The sequence below is a fragment of the Oreochromis aureus genome, linkage group 3 (assembly GCF_013358895.1).
Source record: "Oreochromis aureus strain Israel breed Guangdong linkage group 3, ZZ_aureus, whole genome shotgun sequence".
In the NCBI taxonomy this organism is placed as follows: Eukaryota; Metazoa; Chordata; class Actinopteri; order Cichliformes; family Cichlidae; genus Oreochromis; species Oreochromis aureus.
Genome location: NC_052944.1, coordinates 125,092,935 through 125,107,874, shown reverse-complemented (window position 1 = coordinate 125,107,874; position 14,940 = coordinate 125,092,935). Strand labels below are relative to the sequence as shown.

Below are 14,940 nucleotides of genomic sequence, written 5' to 3'. Positions count from 1 at the left end.
AGCCTACTTAGCATTAACGCCTCTCTAATATAATGCTAATTTAAATCAAATTAGCATTAGCTACTCATATTGTCGTAAGGAAAGAGAAAACGGTATTAGCATTAGCTGCTAATAATTATTCACCCCAAATTAGTTAGCCCCTAATGGCAGCCTACTTAGCATTAACTCCTCACATCATTATAATGCAGGGGAATAGAGTTGCCATTATCGGATAATGGTAATTCACATCAAATTAGCATTAGTTAATAACGGTAGACTTCGTATCATTACCTGCTGTCATTGTTACAAAGCAAACAGTATGAGCATTAGCTGTTAATGCTTTTTCATCTCAAATTAGAATTAGCCACTAATGGCGTATTGTTAAAAAGTAAGAAAAAACATTGTTAGCATAAGCGGATATTGCTAATTCACCTCAAATTAGTATTAGCTAATAACAGCATCCTTCTTAGCATTAGCTGCTCACATTGTTATAATGCAAGGGAAAAGAGTTAGTATTACATTAGAGTTAGTAACGGCTAATTCACATCCAATTAGCGTTAGATAGGAAGGGCAGTCTACTTAACATTAACTCCTCACATCGTTATAATGCAAAGGAAAATAGTTAGCATTATTTGATAATGCTAATTCACATCAAATTAGCAATAGTTATTAACGGTAACACACATCACATTGTTAAAATGGAAGGAAAAATAGTATAAGCATTAGCTACTCATATTGTTAAAATGTAAGAAAAAACATTGTTAACATTAGCGGATAAATTAGTATTAGCTTATAACGGCAAACTGCTTAGCATTAGCTGCTCACATTGTTGGAAAATCAAGAGAATATGGTATTAGCATTAGTTGCTTATTCACCTAAAATTAGCATTAGCCACTAACTTCTTAATGATAAATGAAGTTCATTAATGCTAAATAGGCTTAACTGAAATAAAAGTAATGTTAGCATTAGCTGCTGCTATTGTTGAAATGTAATAAAAAATAAGATAAAACATTGCTAGCAGTAGCGGATAATGCTAACAACCATCAAATTAGCATTACCTTATAATGGCAGCCTTCTTAGCATTAACTGCTCATATTGTTATAATGCAAGGGAAAAGAGTTGGCAAAAACATTGTTAGCATTAGTGTATAATGCTAATCCACCTAAATTAGCACTAGCGAATAATGGCTACGTACCTAGCATCAACTACTGATAATGATTTAAAGCAAGAAAATATGGTATTAGCATTAGCTTCTAATGCTCTTTCATCTTAAATTAGAATTAGCCACTAATGGGGTCCTATTTAGCATTCTCTTCGCATCGCAGGGGAAAAGTTAAAATTGAATAAAAAAGTGTTCACATTAGCTACTCGTACTGTTAAAAAGTAAGAAAAACATTGTTAGCATAAGCGGATAATGCTAATTCACATCAAATTAGCATTAGCTGCTAGCATCAGCCTACCTGGCACTAGCTGATCACATTGTTAAAAGGGAAGGGAAAAGTGTTAGCATTATCGGGTAATGCTAACTCACATCAAATTAGCATTAGCTAATAACAGCAGCCTTCTTACCATTAGCTGCTCACATTGTTATAATGCAAGGGGAAAGAGTTAGCATTAACGAATGATCCTTATTCATGTCAAATTAGAAAATATGGTATTAGCATTAGCTGCCAATTCCTATTCTCCCAAAATTAGCCTTAGCCGCTAATGGCACTCTACTTAGCATTATCTCCTCACTAATAAAATGCTAATTCACGTCAAATTAGCATTAGCTGCTAGCATCCGCCTACCTAGCATTAGCTGCTCACATTGTTAAAAGGGAAGAGAAAACGATATTAGCATTAGCTAGTAATAATTATTCACCCCTAATTAGAATTAACCGCTAATGGCAGCATACTTAGCAATAACTCCTCACATCGTTATAATGCAAATGATGCTAACTCACATTAAATTAGCATTACCTAATAACAGCAGCCTCTTTAGCATTATCAGATAATGTTGACCTTGGCCCACTGGAAAAGTTCAGAACTAAAGATTTAGGAGTGTTTCTCGATAGCTCTTTCTCATTTGAGAAACAAATAAATTCTGTTATTAAAACCAGCTTTAAAGGTTATATTGTTGATTGTCATTTATGCTTAGAAATATTTACTCATATATGCTTAGAGTTTTATAATCGATTGCATAATGATAGAGGTTTGATCCTTAGTCTGTAAAGACTCTGTGTGCCTTCCAGAGTGCTCTGGTATGCACACACAACTTAAGGTCATGAGAGAGGTCGTACCTTCTATTACTGATTTATGGTATAGGAGGACACCTACTCTGTGTGTGGTTAAGTATAAGAGCGCTTTGTTAGGGGGACCGTTGGACTCTTTGCACCAGCTTTGGGGTCACAGGGTCACATCTGGAACACACACACACACAAACACATACCTACATTATGCACAGACTGGTACTCTGTGTTCATACCTGTGTAAGACGTCATATGTTAATGAACTTGTGCATATTCATGTAACCTCAATAAAGAGCAGTGTTACGAGGGAGCAGACGAGAGCGACTGAGGTCAAGTGAAGGAACGGCGCTGTCACAGTTCTCACTCAAACTATGATCTCGAGATCTTAGTTTGATCCTGTGCATGAGATCAAAGAGCTCTGCTTGGTGCTTTTTGCTGTTGTAGTAGAATTGTCTGGTTCCAGCGGTGGCTCTGTGCTAGACGACCCATCACCAGCTTTTCCCAGCTTTTTCCACTGGTTACCAGTACGTTGTTTTTTGTCTTTAAATCTCTGAATGGATTGGCTCCATCTTATCTCTCTTTAACAAAAATAATCCAAGTCGAGCCCTCAGGTCTGCAGATAAGCAGCTTCTGACCAGAACTAGCCGTAAAAACAGAGGTGAGCTTTATCGATGGCTGCAGCCAAACTCTGGAACAGTCGCCCTTCACATCAGGTCGTCACCAACACTCGACATTTTTAAAACCCGGTTGGAAACACATTTGTACTCTGTAGCTTTCAATTCTGACGAGTCTTTATAGTAATTACTGTGTATGTTTCCTATTTTACCTCTACTCTGTGCAGCACTTTGGCTCAAGCTGTTTTTAAATGTGCTGATAAATAAATGTAGATTTCTTTGAATAAAACAGTGGAGCCGAGCTTTGAGCTCAGTGTGTAACAGTGTGTGTGTGAGAGCCATGTAATGTCCATGTGTGCATGCTGACTGTGCTGCTCTGACCCCTCCTCCTTTCAGGGCGGAGCCTGCTGGAGTCCGATGGTTGAGACCAGGTCTGAGGAAGTGTAAGTGTGTTTTTAATGGGATTCATGAAAACAAAGCAGCACACATTCAACCATCTTCATCATGTCAGGAGTCATCATCAAAGTGTCAATCAATGAACAGATGATGGATCAATAACTGCAGCTGGATTGTGTTTGTTCTCTCCATCAGATTCCTGTCAACTCACAATCGACACAAACACAGTGAACAAGTCGCTCAAACTGTCTGACAACAACAGGAAGGTGATGGAGGTTACTGAATTTCAATCATATCCTGATCATCCAGACAGATTTGATGTTTGGACTCAGCTGCTGTGTAGAAATCGTCTGACTGGTCGCTGTTACTGGGAGGTCGAGTGGAAAGGAGAGGTTCATATATCAGTGAGTTACAGAAGAATCAGAAGGAAAGGAGAGAGTAAAGATTGTTTGTTTGGATGGAATGATCAGTCCTGGAGTCTATTCTGCTCTGATGATGGTCCTTGTTCTGTCTGGCACAATAACAGACAAACATCCATCTCCTCCTCCCCCTCCTCCTCCTCCTCCTCCTCTGTCTCTAACAGAGCAGCAGTGTATGTGGACTGTCCTGCTGGCACTCTGTCCTTCTACAGAGTCTCCTCTGACACTCTGATCCACCTCCACACCTTCAACACCACATTCACTCAAACTCTTTATCCTGGGTTTGGGTTCTGTCCTGGTTCCTCAGTGTTCCTGTGCTGAGTGTAAAGAGTGTCTCCTGTTAGAGAAACACTCTGACTGTTGAACAGTTCAGTCTGTACATGTCTGTCTCTTTCACTCACAAACACGTTTTCACATTCATGGATTCAATCAGTTGATGTTTGAAACTCTTCTAAATGATTCCTTGTAAACTTCTTCCTCTTCAGTCACAAACAAACAGGAAGTGATGTCACATGTGTTCCTGTCCACACAGCAGAATGAGTCTATTGCTGACAGTGATGTACAAACAGAGTGAGCATTTCTGAGGCCCAAAATAAACTGAGTAGTTCACTGAATGAACACTGTGAGCTCAGGTCCTTCATCATTAGTATGGATTATATATGTATATGTATTATATTAGTATCATATATATCAGGTGCTGCTGGTTTCAGTCATTGTGCAAATGTGCTGTTTGTAAGGTTGTAAAGCTGCAGTCAGCTGAGACTGAAGAAGTCACCTGATCAGTGAGCAAACGTGAAAACGTCCAGATGAACAGAATCAAGCTTTTGGGATCAGCCAGCAATGCAGCATCATTGTTGTTCAGGTTCAGAGGTTTGCAGGAATGAACTGATGACCAGAAACAGCTGCAGAGTCCAATCAAATACCAGCTGGAGTTCAGCTGCATTTGAAGAAGTCAAAGAAAAGTAAGGATGGCAAAGGGCGATGTTTTCTTCCAAAGAACTGAAAACATGGTCGACGCCTCATTAGAAGAATCATCTGGACATTTGTGAGGAACTCTAACCAAGAAAGCAACACAAGAAAGCAACGTCACACAGATCCAACAGACAGTTTCCATGACTGGAAGTGTTCAGTGTAAAATGCTACATTGCATTATTGCATCCTCTCACCACAGGAGGCGCTGTTGGCACCACTGATTGCTGATCAGCTGTTCTCTGATGATCTGATTGATCCTGTGAATAACGGGACTCACTGAACTCTGTGACACAGTGAAGATTACAGAGTTTAACATCTGACTGACGTCACACAGACAGAAGGATGAACCAGTGAGGCACAGAACACAGTTACTGGAGATACTGGATCAGCTCCATGTGAACCTCTGATGGAGAAGCTGCTGACCCAGAGAAACATCAGGACATGACAGGCAGCTGCACTGATCTAACAACATGTAGCAGAGCTGATCTATGTTAGAGGATCTATGACAGCAGCTGAAAGTCCAACACTGGATACCAGCTGAGCCTGTGCTGAGTGTTACAGGAAAAGAAACACTGACACTGGTAGACACAGTGATGCTGACTGGGGCACAGAGCTGAATGATGCAGCATCAGGACACTGTTTCAGTCTGACTGACAGAGAAACCTGTAGCTGCATCTACATGTGAGGCAGAGGCCACACAAGCAGCTTTCTATGTTTCACAGTGACTGAGATCTTCAGTGGGGTGGACATGCTCCTGTACAGACCTCTGAGGAGAACCAAGGTGCAGTCAAAGAGTCCAGTCTGTCCTCACAGATGTCAACATGTGGTTTCATCAGGTCTGCTGTCAGCTAGCAGGCTCACATCAGAATCACTGTTCCTGAAAAACACAGTCTGTGTGACATCATCAGTCAGCTGATCGTCCCAGATCTGAATGGTTTCTGTCTCTACTGAGGAAGTCAGAGAATCTCACTGAGGTGTGGATCAGGTCTGAGTGACCTGTGGAGGGACAGCTTTAAACAGTCCACAGGTCTCACGTCCTGCTCAGTCTGGTAGCAGATACCTCGGATTGTTCCAGATGTGCTGACATCACCAGCAGCAGCAGCAGCACAGCTGTGTGATACCATGAATCTCAGTTATTGATCCAACACACAGGAAATACAAAGATCAGGATTTATGAGAGTAATCATTATGAGTCTGAACACATGATCACTGAATGTTAGTCTCCACAATAATAAGCTAACACAAGCAAACACAGCTTTCAGCTCTTATTTTGAAACTTCTTTAGAGAGCTGTGATGTGAGCGTGCCTGGCTCTGAGGCACTTGGGTCAGCCTCTGTTGTTTAGAAGTGTTACAGACTGTGAATGACACAGACCTGTCAGTTTCATGTTTGTCTGTAACACAGCTCAGGGGCTCCATGCTGAACGCATCCATCCAGTGTTATTGATCCAGGACTAATACCAGCATTGGGATCAATACTACACAATCACATGTGTCCACGTGATGGATTTGACCAGCTTTATTCATTAATGATCAATCAACTTATTTACTGCATCTGAGTCCAGCTTCATTTAAATGATCCAACCATGAAAATGACATCAGTCCTACAGAAGCACTTAATGCTAACAGGAAGTCATTTATTAAGGTGGAATAACACAGACACACAACCACTCACAGTTAACCTGACCCCACTAACTGCATGTGTTTGGACTGTGGGAGGAAGCCGGAGTACCGGAGAGGACGCACACAAACACGGGAGAACATGAAGCTCTGAAACAAAGATGGTGGATTTGACCTCAGGACCAGGCGCGTAATTTCCAGGGGGGTTACGGGGGTCATGACCCACAAATAATCAGATCCAGCCAATATAATTTCATCATTCCAGTTTATAAAATTATGAATTATCTTGATTTTCTTAAATCGTTTCAATTATTATCAGCAAAATAGTTTCATGTTTAATCATCTAGTAATGTAACCCCGCCTCCTTCGCCCCATACTTGGTATTACCCAACCAGCTTTCTCTGCCAAACCTTCACTGTTTGCTGTATGTTTGTTAGCGCAGTCGCTGGTGCCAGAGACTGCCAGTGACTTCAGTCTGAGGGTTTGAAGTTTCCATGTCTGTGTGATGTGTGGTGTGAAGGCTGCTGGTTAAACTGGGACTCACTGTTTAAAGCACTGAGTGCTCATAGAGAGATGCTCCATGAGTCCCAGTACAGACTACAAACATGGTGGAAACTTAGCTTTGATATCCACACACTCTGCACGTCTGTGAGTAACTGTGATGAAGATGTGCAGAGATCTGTGTACAAACAGGAGAAAGACTGTAAAGACTCTGTGCTTCTAACAGCCTCTGTTAACATATGTGAGGCTGTTTGTTGTTGTTGCCATGGAGCTTTTCACTGTTTGGCTCAGCAGGTCATGTGATCAGGTTTGTTCTGTGAAAGCTGGACGATGGTTCAGTGTCAGGGTTTGTTTGCATTCATCAATAAATATCTAAATAAATCAAAGACTCCATGTTTGTTCTTTCATCATGTGACCTCTGCTCATCCATCTCTGTGTGTATCAGGATACATTTAGTTCATAATACACAGAAAAATCAGAGTTATTACCTGTAATAAATGTGAAAGATTCCTGCAGTGATAACCAGGCAGGACTGAAACACATCACAGCTGTCACCACGGTAACAGCACCGTCCATCCACAGGTGAGGGAGGAGCAAAAGAGGACTTTCACCATTTTATACTAAAAACACTCAACTAATGTTTCTAATATGAAACAAATAAGCCCACATTAATGTGAGCATTTATTAAATAATAATAATAATGATTTCCTCCTGATCTCATTTCCATAGCAGAGAAAACTGTGGTGTATATTGAGGTGGAGGGTGTGGTCTATGGCTCAGGTGTAGAGTGAGGGTGGGGTGCACCACAGCAGCATGCTGGGACTGCTGAGGGTGGAGGAGGGAGTGATGATGACATCAGAGCTGCAGCAAAGCAGTCAGCAGCACAGAGACCAGTGAACACACAGTCTGTTCATCTTTGCATAGATACAATATATAGCACAATATTGAATGACAGAGACGCTGTGTGAGCTTCCACAGATACACTGACGTCAGCATCCAGAGTCCTCCTGCTGCTCCCCTCAGAGCCCCGTGATCAGCACCAACACATTCAGTTAGATGACAGAGTCCAGCTGCAGCTAGAATCAGCTCTGTGAACAACAGCACAGCGTCAGTGTTTCACACTCAGTGAAAGGAGGAAACAGCAGAAGAACACCATGTGTGCTACGTTTCCCAGGACACACTACAAACTGCACAAATACAGAGCAGCACGTGGAAGGACCTGGAGCTGCATTTAAAGAGAAAAGACAGCGTGATGTCCTGTATGGACAGGTGGAAGGAACCAAGTCCTCAGCTGAAACACTCGTGTTTGTCCACAGACAGGAAACACAGCAGGAAACAAAGAAGCTCATGGATAACACACTTCCTGTCAGTCACAATGAGGCTGGAGCCAAACACAGAAAGGTGTTTTTGTCCAGATGAGCCCAAAGAAGAAACACGAGTGTTCACAGACATCAGAAGCTCAGAGAGGTGAAACATGAGGTTGGAGTCCTCGTCAGCATCCAGAAGAGCTGCTGTGAAACCCTGAGTACTCCTGACAGACTCTGATGGCACAAACACATCATGATTCACACAGAAAGACAAACATGGAGCTCCTGATCATCCTGCATGAGAACAAGCTGACATGAGTGCTGTGTCTGAGAGTGTCTCCCTGTCACAGTGACAAGAACACAGCTGCTGCTCACAGTCATTAAACTGACCTGAGGTCAGCTGCTAGGACGTCTCTGTGCGCCTTACATATGAACCATGTGACCTCACATCAGTGCTGTGGATGACTGTAGTCATAGAAGAGTAGAGCTGTAGCAGGTGGTGTGAGGAGGAGGAGGAGGTGGTGTATTCTAGTTAACGCAGTACTGAAACACTCCAGCAGAGGGCGCTGTTAAGTCCTTATTGTAACACAGTTACTGTGTGCAGTTATACTTCATACATAATCTGCACTGATTTCCATCAGACATGCTGTCAGTAAATGATTGTTTCTATTGATTCTACTTCCTGTTGACTAGTTTGATGACAGTGAAACAATCACAGCTGATTGTGTGATGATGTAAACTGTCACTGTTACATTCAGTGTGTGTGACATCATGTTAGTGCAGCTGATAACAGCCTGGTTATGATGCTGTTAGAAACACATGAACGTGTCCATAGATCAGTGTGTGTTTAACATGAGAGCTTCAGCCCTGGTGATGTGTTCAATAAAGACATGCAGGAAAACTGATGAGACTCTGAAATAACTCTTTATATTTATAATGTAACTCTGCATCCAAAGAACAACAAAGGATCCCAGACAGGTTTATGTCAACAAAGACGATTCTGATGTTTCTGTGTTTCTAACAGTTTGACATTATTAGTAAACAGACTGCAGTGAACAGGATTTATAAAGAGCTTATATATAAAGATATGACAGCTGTTTGTTGATCACTCTGTGTTTGGACCTGATCAGTCCAGCTGTTTACTTGAAATATGTTCATTTACCTGTGACGTTATATTTATGTTCTTGTCTCTGTTGAAAAACACATTTTAATGTCCCTCAGATTTTTCTCCCAGATGAATAAATATAAAAATGACACAAACTGACTGCAGCTACTTTTTGTCCTTTCTGTCAGAAACCTTCATGTGACTCATGAGAGACACGTTTCAGCTGTTTGTGACAGATCAGAGGCCAACAAGTCATTTATAACACTTTCCATCATTGTTTAGCACAAACACATGTTGACACAGCAGCGGGGCCGCAGTGAGAGTCAGAGCCAGGAGATAAAAACTCCTGTTTGACCACAGCCTCACTTTGTTCCTGCAAACACTTCCTGTTGTTGACTGGGTGGAGTCAGGAAGCCAGCGAGGCCCTGCAGGACTGAGACTGCAGACTGGGACGTGCTCTGTGATGGAGATCAACAGCATCACTGACTGTTTCTGTGAGGACACCATCATCCCAGCAGGGCTGTTTCCCAACAACAAGCCTGGACCATCAGAGACCTGAAGCTGCTGCTGAATGAAAGAAGAGGATCTTCAGGTCTGGAACAAGGACGAGCTGAGAGTGTTAATAACGTTACTAATGTTCAGCTACACTTTACTAGGTCACATCTGTGACACACGTCACTTAAATAAAGAAGCAAATATTGGCTCTGTTTTTTTATCTGCTGGGCCCAAAAGTGACTCCCGTATTTAAACTGCTATGAATAACTTGTTGGTCTATAATATGTGAAACATGTGTCAAATGTCTCCATCATGAAAGATATCAGGTCATCTTGAGCCACAAAAACATTCCTATCATGAGGTAGAAGCTGGAATCAGTTTGTTGCAGAGGGACGTTTATATATCCCATATTTATCCAGTTAAAGTCACATTGAAATTCAAAAATGTCTTTTCAAGAGTCGTCTGTCCAAGAGGAGCAGAAACAAATATAACAACAGTTATTTAAGCTGTTTTAAAGGCCACAAAGGAGCAGATTGGTTATAATGCAGCTGCTTCAGAGGAATAAAGATGAAACACTGTTTTTATTTCATGTGTAACACCTTTCAATCATGTGTTGACTAAAGTCTATTGACCAGTATAAGTAAAGACATCACACACACACACATGGAAACACTGAAACCTGTTTTTGGTGCAGCAGCGGTCCCAGCTGCTCGCCTTTATCTAGACTGGGTCGGCTGCTTATCTCAATATAATCAATGTTTAAAGTTCTCAGTGTTTCTGTGTTGCTTCAGTATAGGATCTCCCAGCATCATCACTGTGCTGTCCAATCATTGTGTGCTAGGTTACCTTATAGTGCGATGTGTGTTTGCACAAAGAGAAGCATGTGTGTCAAATATAAGCACAGAACAGAAAAAGCTGCCAGTTTCTTCTATTTAGAGTCAAGTTAGTGTTTTGTGTCTTTGTTTGAGGCCTAATGTCAAGCAGAGGTGTGTGTAACTGGACTGCTCTGTTATATGTGTGACATGTGTGCTTCTCTTCAGCATCATCTTCGTCACTGCTGATTCCTTTGTGTCATCATGTGTTGAGAAGAGAGAACAGTTATAACGGAGGAGCAACAGGAAGCCCTGAAATCTGCATCAACAAGGAAGTGTTGGCTCACCAGTGATCCCAGCAGAGCCACTGGTTTGGCTCCAGTTGTTCTAGATTCAATGATGTTGTTCCTACAGATACATGTTAGCATCTTTATTGTAGTAAAGTCTTGTAATGTGAAGCTAGAAACAAGGCAGGAAACAGCTCCATGATCTGATCTTAATGATGTTGTTTTTATTTCTGTCTTTCAGAACTGGATTGAAACTATCAAAGGTCTAAAACAGCCTCAACCCTCCCAAAGACAAACTTTACACACGTCATCTTTCAGCTACAATCTTTGTTGCAGGGATCTTCTGCCAAACAAGGCTGAGAAGATTTCTTACAGCTGTCATGTTGATGCTGTTTCAATCTTTGGGCAAACACACTCATATATTAGGGCTGATATCAGGGCTGCACAAGTTCTTTGTGATCATGAATAATAGAAGTGTGCCTGTTGAAGATCATGTTTCTACATGATTATATGTCCTGTTATTGTTCTGTATTATATTCAGCTTTCAGCATCCTTTCCCAGCCCCTGTTACACCATCCATACAAAGCCAATCTGACTGTGAGCCAATGTGTTTGTTTGTGTTGGATCAATAGATTTGACAGACTTGGTTCTCATCCAGAGGGAAACAGTCCAAATTCAGATCTAATGAAATGATGGAGGCTGTTTCCTACCACGGTGCTAATGTGTGACTAACAAGGCTCATGGTCTCCAGCAGACAAGCGCCTGGAATGAGGTGAGCTGAGTGTTGCTTTGGTGGGTCTGTGCCCACGTCATGCATCAGGATTCATATTGGCAATAGTTCATATCTCTGTTCTTTAGCCTTCATCACAAAGCTGTGAAGGAAAACAAACATCTAACAGGATTTGATGGATGCAAAGTCCACTGAGCTCTTTGTCATTTACAAACTTGTCCAACCAACAAGAGCACAGATGAAAAACACAGTGACACTTAAAGGATTTTGCCATATATGAGCATAGATTACTTTCATATAGATTTGCAATGCAGGCTTTTGGTGAGCCGCTGGGTTCTGTCTAATAATCATCTCAGCATTTTACAATAGAATAGCTCTTTATTAGCTCTTCATTTATTGTTATTGGACATGAAACAAGGAAGCTGTGTTTCTCATTGGATGTTAGTTTCATGTTCATCAGGATCATTTTCTAAAGAGCTGATATTTAGACCATTTACTGCACTGGCTGCACATTCTGTCTACATTTCTCTGTATGTGCTGTGTTTGTCTTTCATATTTCTCCATATTGACACAAACAGTGAACAGCAGCAGATCTACTCTTCATCTGTTTTAGGCCCAGTGAAAGATCTGAAGCAGAAATGGTGTCATTAGGAGAAGAAGAGAAGAACAAGTCCGGCGAGGAGGCAGCAGCTCTTAAAGATGAAACACAGCAACTTAGCCCTGAGCTCAGAGAGCTTCACATGAAAAAGCTCCTCAAGCAGATCATGTCAGAGGTTTGTCATCAACAGGAGGAACTGTTCATATCATAGAATGAAGGATGCTGTCAGCTGGATGAAGAAGGTTATTTAATGGCAAACGTTCACATTGAAGTCAAATTGTTGTGGTGTTGAACAGATTCATGGACTGATTGTCTCCAGAATGTTAGAAGAGCTTCAATGAATCATTAGAAACAACTTACAGCTGCACAGTTGTGTCAAACACATCTTTGTGTCATTGTGGGATTTTGTGTTTCTACATGTGACACACGTCTAAAACATGCACACAATTTGAAGACAAACAGGGACTCATTTGTTCCCACAGCCAGATGCTGAGAGCCATTTCCTTGTAGTCCTGTGTCTATATATATGTACCATTAGATGTTATTGAAATGATTGTCAGCTTTGATAGTTTCATGTATGTTTAGCTGGACGGCTGTTTGATCCTCCACATGTTTAAAGGTGTCCAGTCCTGAGACACTGGGGTGGAAACAGCTGTGATGTCATTGGACTGTCACAAAGACAGAAGTGCATGAAGTGAGCAGCCAAGGAGCCGCTGATGTTTTGGATTCAACAGCATTTGAAAGGTTGACACAGACACATTTGCACATAGAAAGCTGAATTTGTCATATGCCACAGTGAACTCACTGTTCAGTGTTTTTCAGGAAGCTTCTTAACTGCCTCTGCTGCCAAACAAGCAGCTGATGTCCTTGAGAAGAAGCTGAAGAAGTCTTCAACAACAAATACAGGAAGTGGACTTTCAAATACTAGATTCACTTTAGACTCACACAAGAAATGACTCAACTAGCTGTGTTTGATTGACTCCTTTGACTCTATGAAAGCTCAGTGTGTGTCTGTACACAGACTGTTGTGTTGGACTATTATTCAGTTGTCTGCTGAATGTTTTCAAATGTCTGCATCTCAGTGTAGATGAGGCTGGGGTCATGGGAGGCCACCATAGCAGTCTCTTCAACATCATGACATCATCATAAATGCTGCTGGACTGTCTGATGGGCTGACGGTGAAAAGCCGTCGGGAAGGAAACAGAAGACATTTCAGAGGCTGCAGCAGATTTCTTTGATTTGGGGCCTTTTTCAGCTTTATTGGACAGAGCAGTGAAGATAAGTGACAGCAAAGCAGAGGGAGAGAGAAAGGGGCGTGGTCAGAATCAAAGCCAGGCCAGCTGCTCTCCACCTCGTGGCACATGGTCACCTGCTCATCCTAGTGAGCTCCACCAGCAGCCCTTTCACACAGTTTACACTGTCAAACACTGTGTGTGGACCTCAGCTAACAATAGGCTACATTTAAGTCTGGACTACATGCTTTTATATTGAGGCAGATTTTTACCTGTTTTTATTCCATCAGCAGCTCAACATCATGAGCAGCTTTGACATAAAGACATCAAACTCAAGCTGACTTTAAACTGGATCTACTTTTAATACAGGGGCTCAAAACAACTCACATCTTTATTATATATCAGGACAGAAAGTCATTTCATCTCAAATGGAAAACAGCTTTATTTGGAATAATCAGCACTATCAACTGGTTTGGGATCTCCACCAGTTTCATGTCTTTACAGCTTCTCCAACAAAGTTCTTGTAAAATCAGCATCTTTATTGGTTTGATAGTGATTGATTATTCAGTCCCAATCTGCTGTCATCTAAAGAACAAAATGATGTTTCTATGAGTCAAAAAGCTCCAGATGTTGTTCACAAAGAAAACAAAGATTAGGAACTTAAACACAAAGTGTTTGGAGCCAAAATGTTCCCAAGCTGCTCTTTTTGAAATGGCAGAGGTACAGTGGTGTCTAACAGCACACTGTGGAAGGCAAACATGTTCTTGTTGGATGAAACTTCATGAATCCTTTGTAGATTTGAGCTTTTGGAGCCTTTCTTTTCTCTTCAGGTGTACAGAGGCTGAGGAGGCAGGTGAAGCAGGTGGAGCTGTTGTAATGCTGGCAGAGGGTGTGTCTTAGTAACTCTGTGAGGTAGAACTGGATCCAACATTGTGGATGTGTTGATGTTGGAGCCATTAAGATTCTCTGCACACTGTAGGATTTCCTGTGATTCACTGGGGGCATTTTGGAGTCTGTCAATGAAACTCTTCATATTTGTGTTTGACACCAGTTTATAGAAACAGACAAATGTGTCATGCTTTTGTTCGGCCTCCACAAATATACACATTTGTTCATTGGTTGGACTTTTTGGAAGGAGACACATTGAAAACCATGTTAATAAGATCTTGTTGTTTCCTGTGGATCCGACACAGAGAGTGGACTTCAGACAGAAAGCGTGGAAGAGATTTTAGAGGCCGTGTGTGGCAACAGGAAGTTTCTGTATGTTTGCTGATCTTACATGTGGAAAACAACAGGTGATGTTTGTGAAGTTCTACAATGATCATTGTTCTGACAGCATTTTGAGTGGGAACAGTTCAAACTGAGAGTAGTGGGAGTTATTTACTGATTGAAACAAGCTGAATGTTTCTGTGCACGATGAAGATCAGCAGCTCAGCTGATCAATGAATTGACATCTATCAGTCATTTCATGAGATGAAGTCATCAGCAGACATTTGTTCTAACTGTGTGATAAATGTCAGAACGTCAGGGCTCTGCTTTAGTCACTACTTGATGATCATTGGCTCATTGTTGAATCACGTGGCCCAGTCTGACCTCTGACCCTTTGCTGCAGGTCTTCTGTGTTATCTCCACTTTCATGTCTGAT

At 41.5% G+C, this 14,940-nt stretch overlaps 1 protein-coding gene across 1 annotated transcript in view; it reads right to left on the bottom strand.

The window, feature by feature from the left end:
- LOC120438040 (ribonuclease inhibitor-like) overlaps positions 1-14,940 on the bottom strand; it is a 265,601-nt gene that overhangs the window by 154,624 nt on the left and 96,037 nt on the right. The window lies entirely within an intron of this gene.